Source organism: Eublepharis macularius, chromosome 8, assembly GCF_028583425.1.
Source record: "Eublepharis macularius isolate TG4126 chromosome 8, MPM_Emac_v1.0, whole genome shotgun sequence".
NCBI lineage: Eukaryota > Metazoa > Chordata > Lepidosauria > Squamata > Eublepharidae > Eublepharis > Eublepharis macularius.
In genome coordinates this window covers 101,209,196-101,220,230 of record NC_072797.1, presented here as the reverse complement: position 1 = coordinate 101,220,230, position 11,035 = coordinate 101,209,196, and positions in this window count along the sequence as shown.

Genomic DNA, 11,035 nt, shown 5'->3' with positions numbered 1-11,035 from the left:
CCATCCCTGCATCCACAAACAGCAAAATGGAGTGTGGTCCATCCTCCTGGAGGAGGAGGAGATCCAAAGATGTCGCTCCACATCCCCCACTTCCTTGCAGTAACTTCCTCCTTCCCCTCTGTCTCAGTTCCAAAGTAAGCCTTTTTCCTGCCCCTTTCTTATCTACCGAGAAACCAGAACTTTGTTCTGACAGTGAAAGAGGTTGAATAGCACCTTTATTCAGTGAGTTTGTCACCTCCAATTCTAACTCTGGAGGGGACTGAACAACTTGAAAACTAGACGCTGCAAAACATAGACCGCATTTTAGCCGCAGGAAATAATCTGCTGTTACTATAGAATCAGACATGATGGATTACCACCTTTCCAAATAATCAGACAAGCGATTAGAGAAGACTCTGTAACTGGCAGGAGTGTGGAAAAGTCACCAAAATGACTTAGTCCTAGAAGTCTGGTCCTTCGGCAAGGCCGGAGCCTGCTTCCTCTTGGACTTGACCTCCCGTTTGTTTTGACCTTGAGGCACATTGGGAGAACAGTAAGGATGAGAGTAGCGCCTTTAACATCATTGGTAGTACGATACTGCTTGTGACTAGGGAAGCACCTTTGGAGGGTGACGAATGGGCGGCAGGCTTATCATGATGCCTGGTCTTTGAGGAAATACAGGAGGGAATGTGGCTCAGTGATACAGCATCTGTTTGTCATGAAGAAGCTCCCAGGTTCAATCCCCAGCAGCTCCAGTTAAAAGGAGGAGGTAGTGGGTGATTCAAAAGACCTCTGCTTTGGATTTGTTTAAGGATTGCACCCTTAGACACCACGGTGCAGAGTAGGGCCCATTCTTAACATGTTGCTTGGGATTGTTGCCAGTCTCCAGGTGGTGGCTGGAGATCTCCTGGAATTACAACTGATCTCCAGGCCATAGAGATCAGTTCCCCTGGAGAAAATAACAAAACACAAAAGGCTTTCCCCAGTAATAACCGTTCCAATACACAAACTATACACAGGGGAAAAAAACAACAGTCACCTAAAAAATTAGTAAGTTCAAATGCAATTCTTTTATAAATATTTTCATATAATTAAAGATGAAAAAACATTAAGATAGGTGCTCATTACACATAATAGAAGAAACAGCTCAGTCCACAGCGTTCTTAAAGGTAGAGTCTCTAATTTCCGTGTTAATTTCACTTAGACACTGAAGATATTGACAAATAACCACTTCTGGAATTGACCCTCTATGTCCAGAAATGGAAACAATGTGTCACAAGCTGTCCTCCACTGACCAGAAAAAATCAACAGTCAAGGTAAGTACGTTGAATAGTGACCCTCAAATGGTCCTTTTTGAATTGTATTTTCTCTTTCTTTGCAGGTTGGTGGAACTATGAAGATGTAAAGGGTCCCCCGAAGGGGTCCCCCCACCCGACAAGTCGGCTTGTTTCGTGTTCTATCCACTTCCTCAGGGACCAGATATTTCTCCTCCAAAGGAACACTTTTTAAAGAATCATTGCAAACAATCTCTCGTGCATTCTTATTCAGCGCACATCAAAATGGTCAAAATAGAGAAAATGGCTGCTTTGGAGGTTGGACTCTATGGCATTATACCCTCCTTAGGTCCCTCCCCTTCAGAAACCACACCCTCTCTAGGCTCCACCTCCCAAATCTCCAGGAATTTCCTATCTTGATCTAGCAACCTACTTGGGAGTCTGCTGCCACCTTGTCCTGCAGATTGCCAGCTCCTAATGCCATCTACAGAGCTGCACCCCTGCCCAGAGAAGGTCTAAAGAAAGGCAATCTGGGCTTGTGAAGGGAGAGGTTGCTATCACATTGGCTTGCAGATTGCCAGCTTTTCTAATTTTTTTCACAAGTGTATTTTCCCCTTTAATGCCTAAAAGGTTATCTTTGATCTCTTCAAACAAGTTGCCACAATGTTGGAAAGGCTGTGGCAATCTGGGCACTTTTGCCCATTGCTGGTGGGAATGTCCCCAAATACAAAATTTTTGGATAAAAATATTAGAGCATATCAAGATCATAACTGGATACATGGTTCCTCTAAATCCAGAAATATTATTTTTAGATCAATGGAATTCCATTGAAATTCCTAAAATTAGAAAAGAGTTAGTCAGTACTCTGTTAGTGGTGGCGAAATCACTAATTGCTAGAAACCGGAAGTCACCAAGAATTCCATCAATTGATAATTGGATGGCTAGGATTTGGGATTGTTACATACAAGAAAAAATTTATGTCAACATCTTTAGAGCGGAGCAGTTACCAAGTGAAACAGATTTTTTAACAAAATGGGATCCAATCCTTCAACATATATCTAAAAACATTATACAGCTGCCAGGAAATGTACCAATTTAGACTATGGCATTGCAAGTACATTTTGGCTAAAATTCTGTATGCAAAATATCCAACTCATAAAAGCTTATGGAACAGAATGTACAGTGTTATGTTCCATTTATATATCATCTTTAGAGAATTCCTTATGGTAAGCAAGTGACTCATCTTCTTTATTACTATATGTCTATGTATTTGGAGTCCCACATAAGGATCATTGCCATGACTATATTTGTGAAATATCTTATGTATTTCATGTAAATAGTTGTTTTGACTTCAATAAAAAATATAAAACCAAAAAAAAAAGTGTATTTTCCCCAAGATCTAGTGCTGGCCAAGAGCTTGCTTGCTCCAGGCCATGCTTGAGCAACATCAATAGGCAACTGGGTGCCAGTTTGAGTACTGTAACAATATGGGTGTGTGAATAATTGATGTCTTGGATTGGGAGTCACTGTACTCCTGTTTTTGATTGTGTTTGACTGTAATGTTTGTAACCTGCTTTGAGTCCTGTGTTCCTGTGGATTGGATGCTTTCTGCTTTCAGCAAATGAGCTGAAAGCACATTAGCTCCATCTTTCCAGTGATTGTATTAAAAATTTAATTCGGAAAACAAAGACCGTTCTTCAGACTGCTGGGATCTCCACAATGGCCAAGAACGTCAATCGATTTTAACTAACTGCAGTAAAAGCTGAGCTGCAACAGGGAACTGTCAATTCACCAGACTCATCAAAAGTATTGCCATTCATCTTTCTACCCCAGAATTCGCCAGGTTTGCTCTCTTTGCCTGCCTTTTCTTTGGCTTTAGATCAGCGAGGGTACTCTGGGCTATTGACATAATTTTATTTAGATTCATACTATGATTGACTGCAAAGGAATTTTTCCAGCAAAACTGAAATATGACCAAGAACACACCCAGCCCAAATGGGGGATGTTTCTATCTTTATTGGCCATCGTTTTCCATTTCCTGTTGTTCACATTTGATTTTGTTTTAAATCTCCCTGCTGCTATTGCAGGCTCCAGGGTTGCAAGGTGCCAGCTGGGAGATTTCCCCTACATCGTATAATTTGGTACTGAATTAGATCGCAAATCAAGTGTGGTTCCTCCTCCAGTGCGGGTTCCAGTGGTTTAGAAGTCACTGAGCAAAACAACTTTAGCGGTTCTCTTTCACCTGGAAGAGGCAGAGCATGCAGACTAAGCATTCTCTCACACGGTTTCTGACTTTCTTAGCTTTTCTGTACAAAGTGATCATGGTAAAACTGTTGAGATGGCTGTCCTTTTTCTGGCCTTGGCCCCCTGGCAAATGCCTGATTTGCTGGCCTCTGGGCCAGACCTGTACATGTATACAACTGTGAATGAATGGATAGCGTGGACCCATAATATCAAAATTCACAACTACCCAGTGAAACTGATTAGCAGTAGGTTCAGAAGAGATGAAAGGATAGTAGAATTTTACACAACATGTATGGAATTCACTTCTATAAGATCTAGGACAGAGTTCCCAGTTTGCTTTTAAAAAGGGGTAGGGAAAGTCTTTAAAAAGTTGCAACAGTTCTTTGGAGGTTCTTTTCTATGGGTTCATCACAGGATATAGCTGTAACATTGAAGGCCCTTAATCCCCATGGCAGCACCAATTGCATTGAGAAGATGCCCAGTCAGAAGGGTCTTTCCCTCAAAACCCAGTGGGCCTTGTCCCATAAAGTTGTTAATGGTGTGGGAAAGACCCATGTGATCAGCTCCACCCATGTGACTGCAAGTCTTTAAACAATATTGCACCTTTCCTTTAGCCATCGGTCTCTGAGTTCCTTGTACTTTAGTATCCATATCTCCTGGGGCCTTTTCCCAGTCCTGTCTCACAAAACGATTCCTAGCTCTAGGGCCTGTGTGGGGTTTTAATCCCAAATAAACTGACAATTTGCATTTAATTCTCAGATTACTGGATTGTAGACTTGCTGACATCTGTTTCCTGAGCAGTGAAAAGTGTTCATGAACATTCCAATCCAACAAACTATCTCTGCCAAGCAAAATGCAATATAGATTGTGGTTAGATAGACTGGCAAAAATTCTTAACATCAGAGTGGTAGTTTCTCAGTCTCAGCAGTAATAAGGCTTTCTTTTCCTCAAACTACAATGGATGGTGACAATTTCTTTCTGGCTAATTTCATATATCGTTTAAGATCATTGCACTCACTGGCATTTTTGCAAGACATTAAGCTCTGCAGACGTTTCAGAGGCAGCAGTGAGCAGTTAACTTAGAGATGGCCTAGCTCCAAACTGCTGAAAGTTCTGCAACCTTTGAAAGAAGCAACATCAGCTTCTAAAGATTGTAGGGCTGCTCACCCTGCCAATTCCTCCCAGTCTCCTTGTACACTTTTCTGGGGGGAAATGCCACCTTATTTTCAAATGGAGGATTATATGTGCTAAACCAAGAAATGCTATGTTCATGTGCAGGGAAAATTTCCAGACATCACCTGATGGAAGGTTCTTTAGTTTTGAGAAAATTTCCTCCAAAGAAAAAAGAAATTTTGCTTTGTATTACTATTACCGTTTTTGCAAGATTGAAAGTATGTATTTGCTTTAATGTAGTCTTCTAACCTTAGTACAGCTGGGAATTTTAAGACATGGGAGATGTCATTGAGATAAACCAGACCCTGCTAAACTGTCAGAATAAAATGTTCAGATTTTCACATTATTAAAAGTTTTTCAGTTCCCCACACAACATCAGTCAAATATTGACCTAAGCCCCAACCCCTGGCTGGGGAAGGATAGCGGGAGATGAAAAAGGGAAACCTCCATTTCCGTAAACTCAGAAGACCTGGAGTTCAAACCGTTAATAAAACGTTTGCTTTAACAAAACATTTTTGGCATCTACAATGATGAGTCTGATGCCACTCTAAGGACATATTTACTGAAATATTGATCAGCACTGAATTAATAAGCATACAATGTATTCTTATCCTGTGTCTATTTGAGTTGCTCCAGGGACTATGCTTGGTGTTGCCCGAGTATTTACAAGCTAAAACATGCTGCTTCAAATGTCTATACTTATACATAGTTTCATTTGTGTCCTGCTTCTCCACCAAGGAATAATTAGAGTAATCCTCACCACACCCCGTATGGTAGGTTAGGCTAAGACAGCACCTTAACAAAGACTACCCAGTGATCTTCATAGAGGAACAAGGCTTTTGGCTGAGGCCTGCATTGCTACGTATTAATTGCCACTGCACCACTCTCATTCGCAGCCTAGTTGAAGGTTTTTTAAAAATGTGCATTTGTGTTCAAACCAATGCTATCATCCAGTGTCTAATAATAACAATGAGTGCATGACAGCTAGTATGATGCAGTGATTGCAATGTTGAGCTAGGTTCTGGGAGACCTGGGTTCAAATCCCCACTCTGCCATGAAAGCTTCCAGGATGATCTTGGGCTAGTCACACACACTCATCCCAAGGCTTGTTATGAGGCTAAAATGGAGGAGAACAATGGAAGCCTCTGGTCCCCTACTGGGAAGAAAAGTGGGGTACAAACGAGGTAAATAAATAAGGAACTTCCATGCGGTTCGGCGGGCCTGTAAGACAGAGATGTTCCACCAGGCATATGGTTGAGGTCAGCACTGGATCCATCGAATTAGCCTCCCTGCCAGTCTCCTACCAACGGGGGGGGGGGGCAGATGGCCCATCTGCCCCCCATGTTTAGGGAGTTAGAGTTACCAACTCACACCTCCACCCTTTTCTTCCCTTGTGAATGGTGTGCAGGGAAAAGGGGGCCCCATCTGGGATACTGAAATTTATGCGACTGTGTCGAGATGTGATTTTATTGTTTTATTTGCTGTAATTTACTAATTGCTGTAACCTGCCCTGAGCCCGCTAGCAGAGAGGCCGGGCTATAAATTTAATCAATCAGTCAATCAATCATGCAGTGCCAATGTATAGCCAACTTCAATGGCAATTTATTCCATTCCACAGTGGTCTCCAAGGCTAACCAGGAGCACTGTATAATATGAGCAGGTTGTGCATTGTATGCCTGATTTCCTAGCATCTGGAAAAAATATCCAAGGAAAAAAGGGATTTTCTGCATCCAGGGATCATACTTCTCAAGATCGCTGTAGAATATCCAGCACAGAATGCAGGAAGCAGCTGTTATGCTTTGAGGCTCAGTTATCCAAAAGAGCTCTTAGAGGGCCAACTGCTCCCCTTTTCAAACATTTGTTCCCTCTAAGAACCCCAGAGTGTGCTGAAGTAAATGACAAGAAGGATCTACAATGAACAATCACCTGTTTTTATTCCCACGATCACCTGTTGCCTGAAGTACTTTGAATATGTTGAACAGGTTCTTGTTCTAGTGTCTGCGGCAAGCTACAGCTTATCACCATCTCAGATGTGAAACTTACAAAGAAGGAAAAGGTCCTCAAATATTGGCTTACAGCTTTTTGTGCTCTGTGCAAGAGTTGTGAAGATTTCTGGAGAGATTCTTATCGACAGAATGTTCCCTTTCACAGTGCTTCTCCTAAGTGCTTCCAGCTGCATTCCTATGCGCACTTACATGGGAGTAGACCTCATTGTATGGTGTCACTTACTTCTGGCGATCTATAAATCTTGGGGGCATTCAGAGCTTAGGGTGGTGAATAGGGAACACTTGGGATTTTAGACACCCACTTATTTTTTGCTTGCAAATTACAGCTAGTGGGGGAGTTGTTTTTTTGTGACCACACTGCTGTGCTCCTACAATTATTCATCTACATACACTGTGGGATCTTTAATAAATGATTCACATGGCTCACTAAAGTCACATGTTTGCAGTAACACTTTTAAGTCAGACATATATTAGCCTATATTTTCTCTTGCTGATCTCAAATAATTGCTTTCTAGATTTTAGTTCTCTTCTAGCATTCCCTTGAATTGTCTCTCTCCATGATGGGTTGTAGAGTTTGCATTTAGGCAGGGCTTTTTTTGTGATGGTACTCACCAGCGCTGAGTACTGGAATCTTTTTTGCGGAGGGCTCTCCTAAGTCCTCCTGATCCTTGTGAGCCAGCCTGCCCACTTAACCAGAGAAAGAAAGTGGACCCTCAGGTCAGTCTAGTGGGGATCTGCAGAGGGAGGGGGGAATTGATGGATATAGGCTGTCTTACATGTAAGTACCAGCCCTTTTTTTAACCACTGCACTTACAGACCCTAAGGTGAGTGGATAAGTTGCATTGGATGTTTTAAATACATTGGCTATGATTGGTGCTCCCAGGTAAACAGCTGCTTAGCAACAGAAAGTAAGAAGTTAGTCTGGTTTATGTTGATTATTAGATTGCATGCAAAATTTTTACATCACCCCATTACTCAGTATGAATTTTTGAATATGGCACATGCTGTTCAGCCAGTTAGGCAGTTGGTTTTCTTTTGTCACCAGCTTGAGATTTACTGTTGCTGGCTGCAAAAAATAAATATATTGTGCAAACTGCAAAGCCAAACAGAGGATGCAGAATTCTGGTGGATTATTGGAGCATTAAGATGCTCCAATAATCTTTCAGACCATAAAGAAGGACAATGCTGAGGCATGCTAAGGCTCCACTGAAGTATTAGGCTGCAGGGAATAATGCCTGTTTGGTTTGTCAGGGTCTTTATTGAAAGGAATGCCACTTGGAAGAGGCTTCTGTTAGTTTTTAACTTAATTATTTGCTCTGGTACTTTTAGTTTGCATGCAGTTGGTCCAGTATAGCCACTCTTGAATGCTACAATTGTGCCTGTATCAGAACAAAAGCATGAGCTAGCTAAACATTGGCTGAATGCTGATGCCCAACCAACTGCTACGAGGCACACAGACTCATATCTAAGCTGTTAATTCAGTTAATTTGTTGGTCGTTTCTATTAGATACAACGGGGAATAAATTTTGGGCTCTAAATTTCCTATCCCATTCAACTGGGATGGGGTTTTGAGAGATTGTAACTTTTGCCCAAGGCTCCTGCTCCATCTAGTTTCAGGCAGGGAAGAGAAAACATCCCTTGATTTATTGGCAGAGGGAGGTATTTAGCAAGACAACCTAAGAAAGCAGATTGGTAGAGAAGGCACAAAATAGTACCTATAAAAGGAATGTAGGAATGTGAGGCCCTCTCTATACCTGGCATGTAGGGAATGGGATCATGTGAGATGCAGAACCATCACCTAACACCTCTGTGAAGCTCTGTGCCATTGGTGTGTGTATGCTTTACCTTAGCATACAACTATATGTTGTATGGCCTAACCAAAGTGTTTTTTAAAATTGAGCAGAGCTCTCTCTCTCTCTAGACTAGTTCTTGTGTTACAGTGAGCGTTCGTGTATCCTGCAAGTACGTTCACTCATCTGCTTTTAAGTAGGAACCAAAACATATTCACCTTACAAATGAAAGTAGAGACCACTACCTGGATAAATTTGCAGTTTCAGTTATGCATTCGGCTGTACATGTTTGAATGTAACATGAGAATTACTCAACATATTTGTAAAGAAAAATCAAGAGCACTTTGCACTTTGACCATGTATGTGTTCACTGTAATTTGTAAACAGAGTGCTGCAGCGCACACACACTATTGACAACAGACATCAGATGTTGCCTCTGGAGCCTGGTGGTGAGGCATACAGAGCTTTGATTCGAGGGTGGTAAGTAAAATGTGTGCCTCAGTGGCAGTGCTGCCTGTCATAAAGGGAAGTGACAACGACAGCATCAATATATCTATTCTCAACATGGCCTAACCTGTGGATATTTCAATCCAGACATCGGATCCATGAACAGACATCTTTCTTTTTTCTGAGAAAACCCAAGTTTTGCAGAAAAATCTGAAAATAAAAGACCCCCCCCCCCCCGTTTATTGGAGAAAAAGCCAAGTCCCCATCAATTACCAATATGCTGAATCACCCTTTCCTCACTGGTACTGTAGTAACCACATTAACTAAGATATTTTTGCTTGGGTTTTGAGTAGTTAATATGTGGATGCACATCCCTACTTCACACTTTCCCAGCACACACATCTCCTAGTGACCACTTTGAGGTGTAGGGACACCAGTCCATGCACATTCATGATGTCTGGAATGTCTGCCAGGAGAGGATCTGGAAAGGTGCAATGAAGAATTAAATATTTGATCTTATGGAAACTACTTAGCCAATCTACATAAAAATGAGGTATTCCTTAGAATTGGTAGAGATTTAAGCTACATATGCGGAGCAGTTATTTATACAGAAACCCCTTCCCAGTACTAAGATGAGATCCATCTGTAAGGCATAATAGCATCTTATAGAAGGCTTCTTTGCCTGGCACTGAAATATGGTGGCATCACTCATTAACAACATTAGTACACAACAGAGCTGGGAGAGAATGGCAGCATAAAACAGACAAGCATTACAATGCCACACACCATTAGCACTGCAGTGTAGTTCAAAGTAATTGCCACAATCTACACTAACAATTGCTTACAAGTCTTCTCGTTTCATTTTTTTCCAGTTAAAACCTGCTCTATCGTTCTCTATTTCTTCTAAAACTCATGCTTATATAAATATTCTTTTTCAAGCATGAGATTTAGAAGAAAAGACAGGGTTGCACTTATCTGTAACTGTTGTTCATTGAGATCTTCTGTGCAAGCACACATGGGACTGCTCATATGCAGGCCTGCCAATTAGGAGGTTTTTTAGCTTAAATTTCCACCAGGGGGTGCCCTCACCTCTCACAACGCATGCACGACTGCTCCCTGCTGAAAACAGCCCCTTGCGAGGTGGGGCACCTCCTGCTACCCTCAGTCCTCTTTCGCTGCCGTACTCTCCAGGTAAGTAGAAGAGCCTTAGCGGGGAAGGAGGGAGGGTATGTGTGCCTGCACAGAAGACCTCAATGAACAACAGTTACAGGTAAGTGTAACCCTGTTTTTCATTTTCAGTCTTCTGTGCAGTCCCACATGGGATATTAAACAAGCTATTTACCTGGGTGGTGGAGCTTGCTTTTTTTCACAGAAAGATCGACTGAAGCACTGCTGTACCCACTGCTGCTTCCTTTCTATTAAGGATGTCCAAGGCGTAGTGCTTGATGAAGGTGTCAGCCGATGACCAAGTTGCTGCCCTACAGATGTCTTGGATTGGTATCCCTCTGAGCAGAACTGCCAACGATGCCTGTGACTTGGTAGAGTGTGCGTGCCCTTCTAGAGGGCAAGGTAAATTAGCATTCCTGTAACATAGTCTTATCGCCTGCACTACCCACCTTGCGATGGTCTGTGTGCTCACTTTCTTTCCTTTATTAGGTCCAGAAAAACAAATAAAGAGTTATGAGTCTATCCTAAATGATTTGGTGCAATCCATATAAAACAGGATCGCTTTCCTGACATCCAAGGTGTGCAAGGCCCTCTCTGCCTCATTTGACTGTTTTTGAAAAAAGATAGGCAACACTATTTCCAGAGATATGTGAAATTTCGAAGCTATTTTTGGTAAAAAATCCAATTTCGTTCTCAACAACACCTTTTCTGAGTGAATCTTCAGAAAAGGTGGTTTGATACTTAGGGCTGCTAACTCGCTTACCCTTCTTGCTGATGTGATGGCCACCAGTAATGCAACTTTCATTGACAACAGTCATACATGGCTCGTTGCCAATGGCTCAAAGGGCTTTGCCAGTAGTTTTGACAACACCAGCTGTAGAGACCATTGTGGTACTACCATTTTTGCAGATGGAAACGTTGTTCAGCCCTTTCATAAGGCTGAGAAGACTGTCTT